The sequence below is a fragment of the Euprymna scolopes genome, chromosome 17 (genome assembly GCF_053919585.1).
Source record: "Euprymna scolopes isolate OS-2025 chromosome 17, ASM5391958v1, whole genome shotgun sequence".
In the NCBI taxonomy this organism is placed as follows: domain Eukaryota; kingdom Metazoa; phylum Mollusca; class Cephalopoda; order Sepiida; family Sepiolidae; genus Euprymna; species Euprymna scolopes.
Genome location: NC_136498.1, coordinates 47169044 through 47178860, shown reverse-complemented (window position 1 = coordinate 47178860; position 9817 = coordinate 47169044). Strand labels below are relative to the sequence as shown.

Genomic DNA, 9817 nt, shown 5'->3' with positions numbered 1-9817 from the left:
GTCTGCAAAATGAGGTAAACGGCTTTAATTGAGTTTCTGGAAACTATACATAAACCATATAATATCCAAGAACACCTCATCCGGGCCAGCATTGCTCCAAGCAATGGCAAGTATTATAAGACGGCTATAAATAAAACCGAGATAATCAGAGTGCTCGCCTACATGCAGCCTCTGCTATTCTAAAATAGTCAGCCATTTAGGGCTGAACAGGGTCAGCGTCGTTTATTTACGGCGATTTTACGAGAATGGGTGCGTCAGCGTAATAGCGTAAATATCAGAGAAATAATAGAATGGTTAAGATCAAATGATATTACCTTATTAGAATGTCACTGCCAATAACTAAACGTAGGCATCTATTCATAGATCGTCTAAATCCAGTCTGACTAAGTTAGATGGGCAACGCTTGTATGTAAGTCATTAAAGGACTTAATTTTATGATTGCAGCAAACCGGGGGTTCTACAAGCTGACAGGAGGAGACACAGGTTTTAAAATTATAACAGATTTAGTATTGTTAATATTGCTCATGTCACAATAAAATCTATTTGTTGCGACCAGGAACTATCCATTTTGTTTTTATTCCATGTTAATTTCGCCTTGGTTGGTAACATTACAAAATGTTAAAAGATTCAAACCGTAATAAGAAATGCAAGACAATGCATATTTGGTTTTGTTGTTTTTGTTTTACGGCATATCAGCCCTTTTCAGGTTATTTAATGCCGAATCCAAAGATTTTGAAGAAACATTTTTTAATAGAATATATTTGTAATTTTCAAGTCGGTTTCTATTTAACCCATAGTTGGGACCCTAACAGGTACTACCACTCCGGGTCAGAATGGACCCGGGAGCAATTGTAATTAAGGGGTGGCTCCACATTCCTCAAAGCCCGCAAGCTGGGGCCTCACCACTGGATATAGTTTAAGGTTATATCCAGGACCTCAAGACAATATATATACCTACACACACATACATATGTAGGTGGATGGCATAATCTGTCTATAGCAATTCGTTCATTAAACAATGTAAGAGAGATCGACATAGACGGAATGTACAATTAGAGATAAAGCACGTAAAAATAAAAGAATAGACCACTATTCGCTGGCTGAAAATATTTATGTAAACATAATCGTTGTACCTTTACAACTTCATGGCTTTTTATGTTTAACTTACCGATTATAATCGCCGCATTTTGAAGATGTCGAGTTTTCATACTGACTTTAAGTTTTTGCTTGTTTAGTCACACTGAAAATCAGGGACAGAGTTTGCCATTGGATAACACACACACACACACACGCTCGTACATATTTTATCGGGGTTTATAGGTGGCATATGAAGTTTTGTTTCTGTTGGAGCTGCCCCTCCATGGAATAAACGAACTATCTCATGACGTCAGTTCCTCTGTTGACGTGACCTTCGGTAAAGAGTACCGGTGCCCGGCAGTCAGAGATTGGTACTCGGCCAAGGAGGTCGTGTGCAAAGTCCCAACAGTGGAGGAATGGTATCGTTCAACCAGCCTTGCCTGTAATATATGTGAATACATGTTTGTTTCTCAAAGTCCCGTGTTCCTCTCGTTTTATTACCATTTAACACCATAACAGTTTCACACCAATTATAATGCTGAAAAAATACATTTCAGAAAGCGCACGCGCACACACACATACACACACATACACGCTTCCTGAAATGTATGTATCTATGTGTGTGTGTGTGCGTGTGTGTGTGTGTGTGTGTGCGTGTGTGTGTGCGTGTGTGTGAAAGAAGTAAAGCGCAACAGTATTCTAATCTGATTGTAATCGGGCCTAATCTATTGTCTAACAGATAAGTAATCTAATGTAGTATTTGATCGTTCTTGTTGATCTATCGACCTGCTTTTAGGTTGTAATCCCATTCGGCGCCGTGTGTTTTTATGGATGAGGTTGAGTTTCGATTCTGCTGATTGGAATCCACCATGTCTGGAGATGTTACTTGCAGGTTTCAAAATTGGGATTACACAAATTTATATATACAGACAGATTATACAGATCGCCATAACGGAGTTTGCAAATACCTTCACTGGAAGATATGTAAGAAACTCAACATTCAGTATAGTAAAAACTCCTGGGAACATATACCCGAACGAACAGTTGGGAATGACAACTACACTATTCACTATAACTACATAATCCCTACTGCTACATATCTTGAAAACGCAGCTGTTAAACCAGATATAGTGATTTGGGACAGAGCAAACAAAAAAGCGACCGTAATAGAGGTCAGTGTACCCAATGATACAGGGCTTAACAGAGTTGAGAGGGAAAAGATTACAAAGTATCAAGGACTTATGTATGATATGAAACGAAAATTGGAAATTAAAAAGACGTTTCAATTATACCAGTCATCATAGGTGTAACTGGGCTTATGAAAAAGAACTTTAAAAAGTACATAGCAAGCATACCCGGTGAACCAAGTGCAAGTGAAATACAAACGATTGCACTGAAAGGGACGGCTAGAATCCTGAAAAGATCTCTTGGTTGGACTCACTAAAATAGGGGTAAATGTCAGACATCTGGGTTGGATGTCCCATCCCCTAGAAGAAAAAGTTTAAGAAAAATGAAAAAAAAAGAGAGAGAAACAGAAAGCGATAGATTGGTTGCATTCCAATGACCAAATGTAAAAATCAGTCCGCAATCATGAATTTTTGTTTATTTTTTGTTTTATTCTGTTTAAAAAAACTTTGAAGATGACAATCAGAGAACAAGTGTAAATATATTCTGAAGCCAGAAACATAATTACATTGAGTCTATTCTCTGAAACAATTGAAACGATTTTATAACAGTATATATATAAGTTATAAAAATATATATGGCAGTTAAGTTACACAGAATATTCCGCGTTTCATAAGCCTGAAGAATTCTCACGAGAATGAAACGCGAAATATTCGGGGTAGCTTAATTGCCGTATATATTTTTATAACTTACTACTAGCTCCTACCTTTGTATTGAGCACTGTTGAAGTAAATACTGAAAATTTACGCATAAAGTTAGAATTTCATATATAAATTTATGTGATAAAATTAAGTATATATATATTTACCCAGTAGAGTTTAATTTCCTAGAAGTACATCTAATGAAACAACATGTGTCTACCAAAGAGTGCTCAATGAGTAAACAGAGCAGGTATATTAAATTTATTTATACAAACATTGATGGCTACATATGTGCATACATGTTTCTGTAATCACCCGCGTTGGGGGATTACGTCTTCAGGCCAAGAATTATCGTCGAGAACCCATATATATATATATATATATATATATATATATATATATATATATATATATATATATATCTATAATATATATATATATATATAGATATATATTAGATAGATAGCTTGAAAATGTGACTTTTTCACATTTGAAAAACAAAATAGCTTTATAGAAAGAAAGAAAAAACACGCAAATCATATTTTAGTATAAAGTATTTCGGAGAGCTCTTTATCTTTTTTGAATAATGCACGTTTTATAAAACCCGATTTAACATTAAACTTAGTATATAAATGTAGACATTTTCAACTCGAGTACGAACTCTCATTGATCTCCACATATATATAAAAACACTTTATATGTGTATGTGTGTGAGTTCGCCCCTATAAATGCCGTAACTGCTGGGCAGATTTTTCTAAAAATTTAACCTAAATGTAACTTATGTGTCTGGGAGTGCTCTTGGATAGTTTTTATATCGGAATGCCCCCGAAAAGTATAAAAAAATCTATAATCGAAAAAAATCTGATGAAAGAAGGAACACTATGATACAGCCTAACGTTCAAATGCTTTTGAGAAGTTTGATCACCGCAAAAACAGGACCCGGCGTATAAATACAACAGCAGCTCCTTTGAAATTCGCATTCGGAACGACTGTTCCTGCTAGAGCCTAATTGAGCCGTGATATTTGACTTTTACATTTTAAACTTAAAATCATGTTATGATATAAAATAATTTTATTAAAATCAACTATACGTTTTCACAGTGTAATGTAAAACGCAGTGTATGGTGGACTAAATCACTGCCGAGAGGCATGTAAAACGGCCCCCAGTGTACCTTCGTGGGTCTCTGATTATGGACAATTTGACCGATTTCGATGACAATAAAAGAATTAAAAGTGTAAAATATTCAAGGGTGTGAGTTCATATTGAAACGTTGATTTAATTTGAATAAAATACGCATTAAGTGCGCTTGAAAGCCAAATCACAATGTAATATTAGGAAAATTAGCAAATATTTGACTTGTTTGAAATTTAGAACAATTTCAATTCAAAATTTCGAACAAGTAAAATATTTGTTTATTTTCCTAATATTACGTTGTGATTTGGCTTTCAATCGCACTTGATGCGTATTTTATTTTATACAAAATATTCGTTGATCCTAATTAAATGCGGATCAACTTCGGGTCTCCCTGCTTGTCTTAAATAATGTTTATATTCTTTAATAGCCTTACAACTAATGAAATGCCTCACTTCTACCTTGATTGGAAACAGATTCGCAATTGCAAATGCTCAATAAACAGATACTCATATTATGGCACTTATAACTATTTCAGTATTTCTTAGTTTTCATTAGTCACCACTTATCAAAGCCCGGAGGCCACTCGAGGATAAGGGTTAATGAGTGTACAGTAGTTAATAGGAAAATGTCGTAGTAATCGTTAGTAGTGGAAATTTGGTAAATTGGATTACTTAAGGGGAACAGCTCATCAAAAACTTGTTCACGTTGGATTTGAAAACGACCATATTGTAGTCCGCTGGAAAGCAGGAAAACGCAACAGATTTTCCCAGGCGTGCAGTTCTAAGAAAGACGCTTTGTTCATGGAATATATGTTTAGTTTTAGACACAGATATAGAGTGGCGAAATTATTGATAGTGGTTTCAGCTAGACAAGTGTTTTTCGTGAAAGTCAGGCCAGGGGGAACCATAGATTGGGGCTCAGTCTAGATTGGACTTTTTATGGAGCGTTCTTTTATGGGCTTTCAGCCGGTTAAAGTAGTTTTTAAGGGGTAAAAAAAAACTAGTCAAAATTGAAAATATCGTTATACATTATTTTATCCATTCATCTTAGTATGTTTTTAATTTTTAATCAATTCATATACATGTCACATTGGTACAGTGGTAACGTCACCCTCTTTGAATGCTAAAGTTTTGCTCTCGTTTTCGATTTAAGCTGATGACACACAAATACTTTTTTTTACTTTTGAAAGCACGACTCTTATAATATATGTAAAATCTGGGTAAATTAAAATATCATATTAAATGTATTTTATGACCGGGAAAACCGGGCGCCCCTTCGCTAGTTAATACAAATCGTATTATTTTTATTACTGCTGCAACATGTCTTTGATTTGTAAACATTTCTCTTTTTCGCAGTTTGTACCCTTGCATTTATCCCATAGCTAACAGCACTGTCTGGGAGGTCATCATTTAAACCACTCGGCCTAGCATTCACAGGAAACATGAATTTGAATACATGGACGACCTTGCCAAGCTGCTGAAAAGAATGTGGGCTTTCTATACTGCGCTGGAAATGCTCACACCGGCAAGTATCCTATATTTCTACAAAGCCAACTTCCGCCCATGCATAGAGTATTATGATGTATCAACCACTAGTCTCCTTTTATTAGACAAGGTTAAAAAAAGTGCCGGAAAGCTTCTTTTTTTATTGTAACGTAGAATCATTCGCTAACTTATCGACCGTGAAACAAGTTTGAACCCCTGTCCGCTCGCTGCAATGTTGCGTCCCTGAGATTTTTCTGTAAATAATTTAAGTGAATGTGCTCCGAGGAACACATAATACCACTGCACCCCTCTCAACTTGAATTCTCTTGTCTAAAACACGACAGCAGAAAAATCCAACCCTTTCAATGTAGAGTTCACCATATGCAGAAAATTTTCCACACTTTCTCGAACTGCAAGACTTTGGTTTTCCCTCACTGTCTCCGGCTTCTCTGACTATACTAAACTTGTTAAAATTTAAATGTAATGTGAATAAATATCTTGTTGCTCAATTTCTGCTCATTTTTTGCTCATTTTGCGCCCATTGTTGCTTAATTTTTGCCCATGTAGATATGGTCCCTAATTCACAGTAACCCCTAAAGTATCAGGGCCAACATATTTTGCTTGGGATTAATATGAATAAAAAAAAGAATATTTCCAACTGTGCTTCATCATGATGAACTCATCCTCCGATATGTGTGTGGCTGTAGACGAAAATGAAAACTTAATCTCTTTTTGTCGTATTTTTTTCTGGTTATCTACATCTAGACGCTATATTAATTTGTTGCGAAATAAAGATCATTGCTAATGCACTTTTTTTTTCTCCGTGGTAGAGTCAGGTTCGAGCGCCATCAATAAACGGCGACGTCATAAAAAATAAAAAAAATATATATATAACGTCTTTTATTTATCTCGGTTGGCAATTTTCCTCACTCAATGAGACTTGTAATTCCGTATGATAATATTTTCTAATTCGATCATTGCAATTGGCCGGAGGTTTTGTTCGGCATGTCTGTTGTCGGCCTGTATATTGGAAGTTTCTCAAATATTCGTTTGTTTCTTTTTAGTTGTGGAATTTTATTTTTATTCATTTTTATTTATTTATTTATTTTTTTTTTACTTTTAACTTAGAATCAGTCGCTAACTTATCGACATCGCAGTCTGTGACGACCCGACGCCCACATGATGCAGTGCAGGCCACATACATGAAAGGATAGAGAGAAGAGGAAGGAGGAGGTGGAGCAACATAAGTGACAACAAAAAAAAAGAAAAGAAACCACAATAACAGTAGTAGTAGTAGTAGTATAATAATAATAATAATAATAATAATAATAATAATAATAATAAATGGAAGAAAGTAGTAGAGGAGAAAGAGGACAAGAAGTATAGGAAAAATAGAAGAGAAATAAAAAGGAGGACGAAAAGAAAGGAAAAGAAAAGGAATAGAAAAAATAAAGATAAGCGAAAAACACAAAGACGAGGAGACAATAAGAGGTGAAAGGCCAAGGAAAAGAGAAGACTAAGAACGGAGGAGAAGAGAAAGGAGGAGGAGGAGGAGGAGGAGAAAAAGAAGAATAACAGCGGTAAAACAAAAACGAAGACTTATGACCGAGACTTGGTGTATAAATAAAACAGGCTGAAGCTTATTTGTACGAACTGTATTAGAGTAAAGAATAGATCCTGAATGTTTTCAACAATACAGTAGATAGCATATTGGTGAGTATCTCTCATTAGAACCATATTTTAAACGATATATTACCAGCACTTATTTTCCATGACTATTGAAAGTTTTTATTGATATAATACGAAAAAAAAAGAAAAAAAAAAAGAAAAAAAAAAAGAACGGACGTATGTTGCCCTTGCTTTTGCAAACAGTAATGTTATTAATAAATTAGCATATAATCTTAATAGCAAATGCGACTTTTACAAAACTAACCCTACTGAAAAGTGAATTTCATATCCTTTTTGAGTAAATACTGAAATATTAATAATTCCATATCTTCAGCCTATTCAAGTAACCGTTGTTCGATCCTAAATAAAAAAAAGAATTTATAGTGCTAATTTTTCAAATCTTACAAATTTTTATATATAACAGATTATAGAAAACCGGCTTTTTATATGCCGTGTTCACTAAGCAAAGTGATACACAGGGTGGTAAAAAAAAAGGCACCTTATCTGGTTTGTCATTACAAAGTTGCGTGTTACAATTTTTCCAAGATTTTTCATGTTGCGTAGAGAGCAGACCTGAAGGACACCAATATGAATCCAACTGGATGCTGCTCTACGCAGCAGCTAATAAAGATTAACAAGGCGTACCTTTCCATATTATCAGCTCTTTTAAGACAATGGTAATGCAGTAAAATGATGGCAGGAACAATGTTTCTGATAGAAGGCACATTCAAATTACAAGAGACAGAAAGTGTGGAAGATGGCTACAAATGCCACAGTGGTCGACATCGTTCAGCGATAATTCATAAAATTATTCCGGTTTTAATTGAACATGTTAAGGAATTACTCCAACGCGGTCTCTCACAAAAACTAGCATTTAAAGAACATGAGATATGGCGTTTCCTTTATGATTACCTTAACACCATTTTTGACAATATCCAGATCATGCAGAGGCAAACCGATCGCAATTAAGCAGAACGAGCAAGAGTTAATAAATCACTCCTAGATATACAGCAGATGTGCTTACAGTTATATCTCATAGGATAAGCGAATCTCTCGACGGAATCTCTCTATGGCAATTGCTCTTGACATATCAAATGCCTTTTATATGGTATGGCATAAAGGTCTACTTCACAAGATCTCCAGCTATTATATAGCTGGAAATGTCTTCTCAATTATTAAATCATTTCTCTCTGATAGGTTCATAAGAGTAGTGGTTGATGGGCAGAAATCAGAAGCTCTTAGTATTAATGCTGGTCAATCAATGGTCCATCCTGGGCCGAACTCTCTTCCTGATCTACATTAATGATCTTCCAAATCACATCCTTACATCATTCGTAGACATTTATGTTGACGAAAGTACAATCTATGGTAGCATATCAAAGATCGTAAACAACCAAGTTCTCTGATTCTCTCTCCTCTGATCTTGAGCATGTGGTAAAATGGGGAAAGAGGTGGCCGGTTATTTTTAATGCATCTAAAACCAAGCTTCTATCTTTACATCAACGATCTGATGGCAATCTGGCATCGGTTGAAATGGATGACTCTCGTTTTGGGGAGGCTTCATGTTTTGACAAACTTTGAATCGGGTGGCAATAGGTACAAACTGCATTCATGCTAAACCAAGTTTATTCCTGTACTAAGGAGTAAAACGGGAGTAGAGTAGATATCTTTCAGAAAGATGACGCACCATTCTATTGTGGAGGCATCTGTGGAATCTGTCCGCCGGTATTTTCTTCGTGGTTCACTTATTTCTTGTCGCATTCTTTAACCACGCTACTCCCCTATCATGAACCAATGCGACTACTTTCTCTGAGGAATCTCAAAGAAAGGATCTATTATAACGTTACATACGTTTACACCCGGGACCCACACGTTGTAGACTCAACTGAAATGGAAACTGATAATAGGAAAGCGGGAAGAACGTTAACTTCTGTCTCGGGTTTAAAAAAACACGACCGATAGCCATTAGTCGCGTGCTCTCGTGTAATGAATGAATGCGTGAATGTTGGATTGATATGAAATTCTTAAAGATAAACTAAAATGACCGAAAAATGGGCTGAAATGACTAAAATAAATGAAAAGTAAATGACTTAGAATGATTTTAATGAACTTAAGGATGAATTGAATGACCTTAAGAATTACTTGAATGCTTAAAAATAACTGTAATCCTTCAAAAACAACTAGAATGATCTGGAGAATGACTTGAATGGGTTTGATACTGACTGGTTGTAAAGTGGGTGATCATTTTACATTAAATTAATACAGAAAAAGTGATCCCCCACTTTATATTACAAAGTTACAAACATAAGTACAGCATGTAGTAAGAACAGATACTACACTTTGATCTTGGCCAAAAGGCCAAGAAAATGGTATTTATTTGCTCCCCCACGAGCAGATTAGACACAATGCCGATTTTTAATGTGAGGAGTGAAGGGGAAATGGGGACCAACCCCCCGGGGAGTAGGGGAGCTGGATAGTGACAATTGGTATGAAGGGTTGCCCCTACATTGACCAAGGTTTTATATGTGGAATTTGTATTTATTTGCTTCCCCACTGAGCAAATTAGGCACACGGCCGTTTTTTAATGTAGAGAGAGAGAGAGAGAGGGAGGGAAAAGGGTACCAGCT

The 9817-nt window shown here is 35.7% G+C and overlaps 1 pseudogene; it reads right to left on the bottom strand.

Moving 5' to 3' along the window:
* Positions 1-9422: 9422 nt before the first annotated feature.
* Positions 9423-9560, bottom strand: LOC145297137 (U2 spliceosomal RNA; annotated as a pseudogene).
* Positions 9561-9817: the final 257 nt, after the last annotated feature.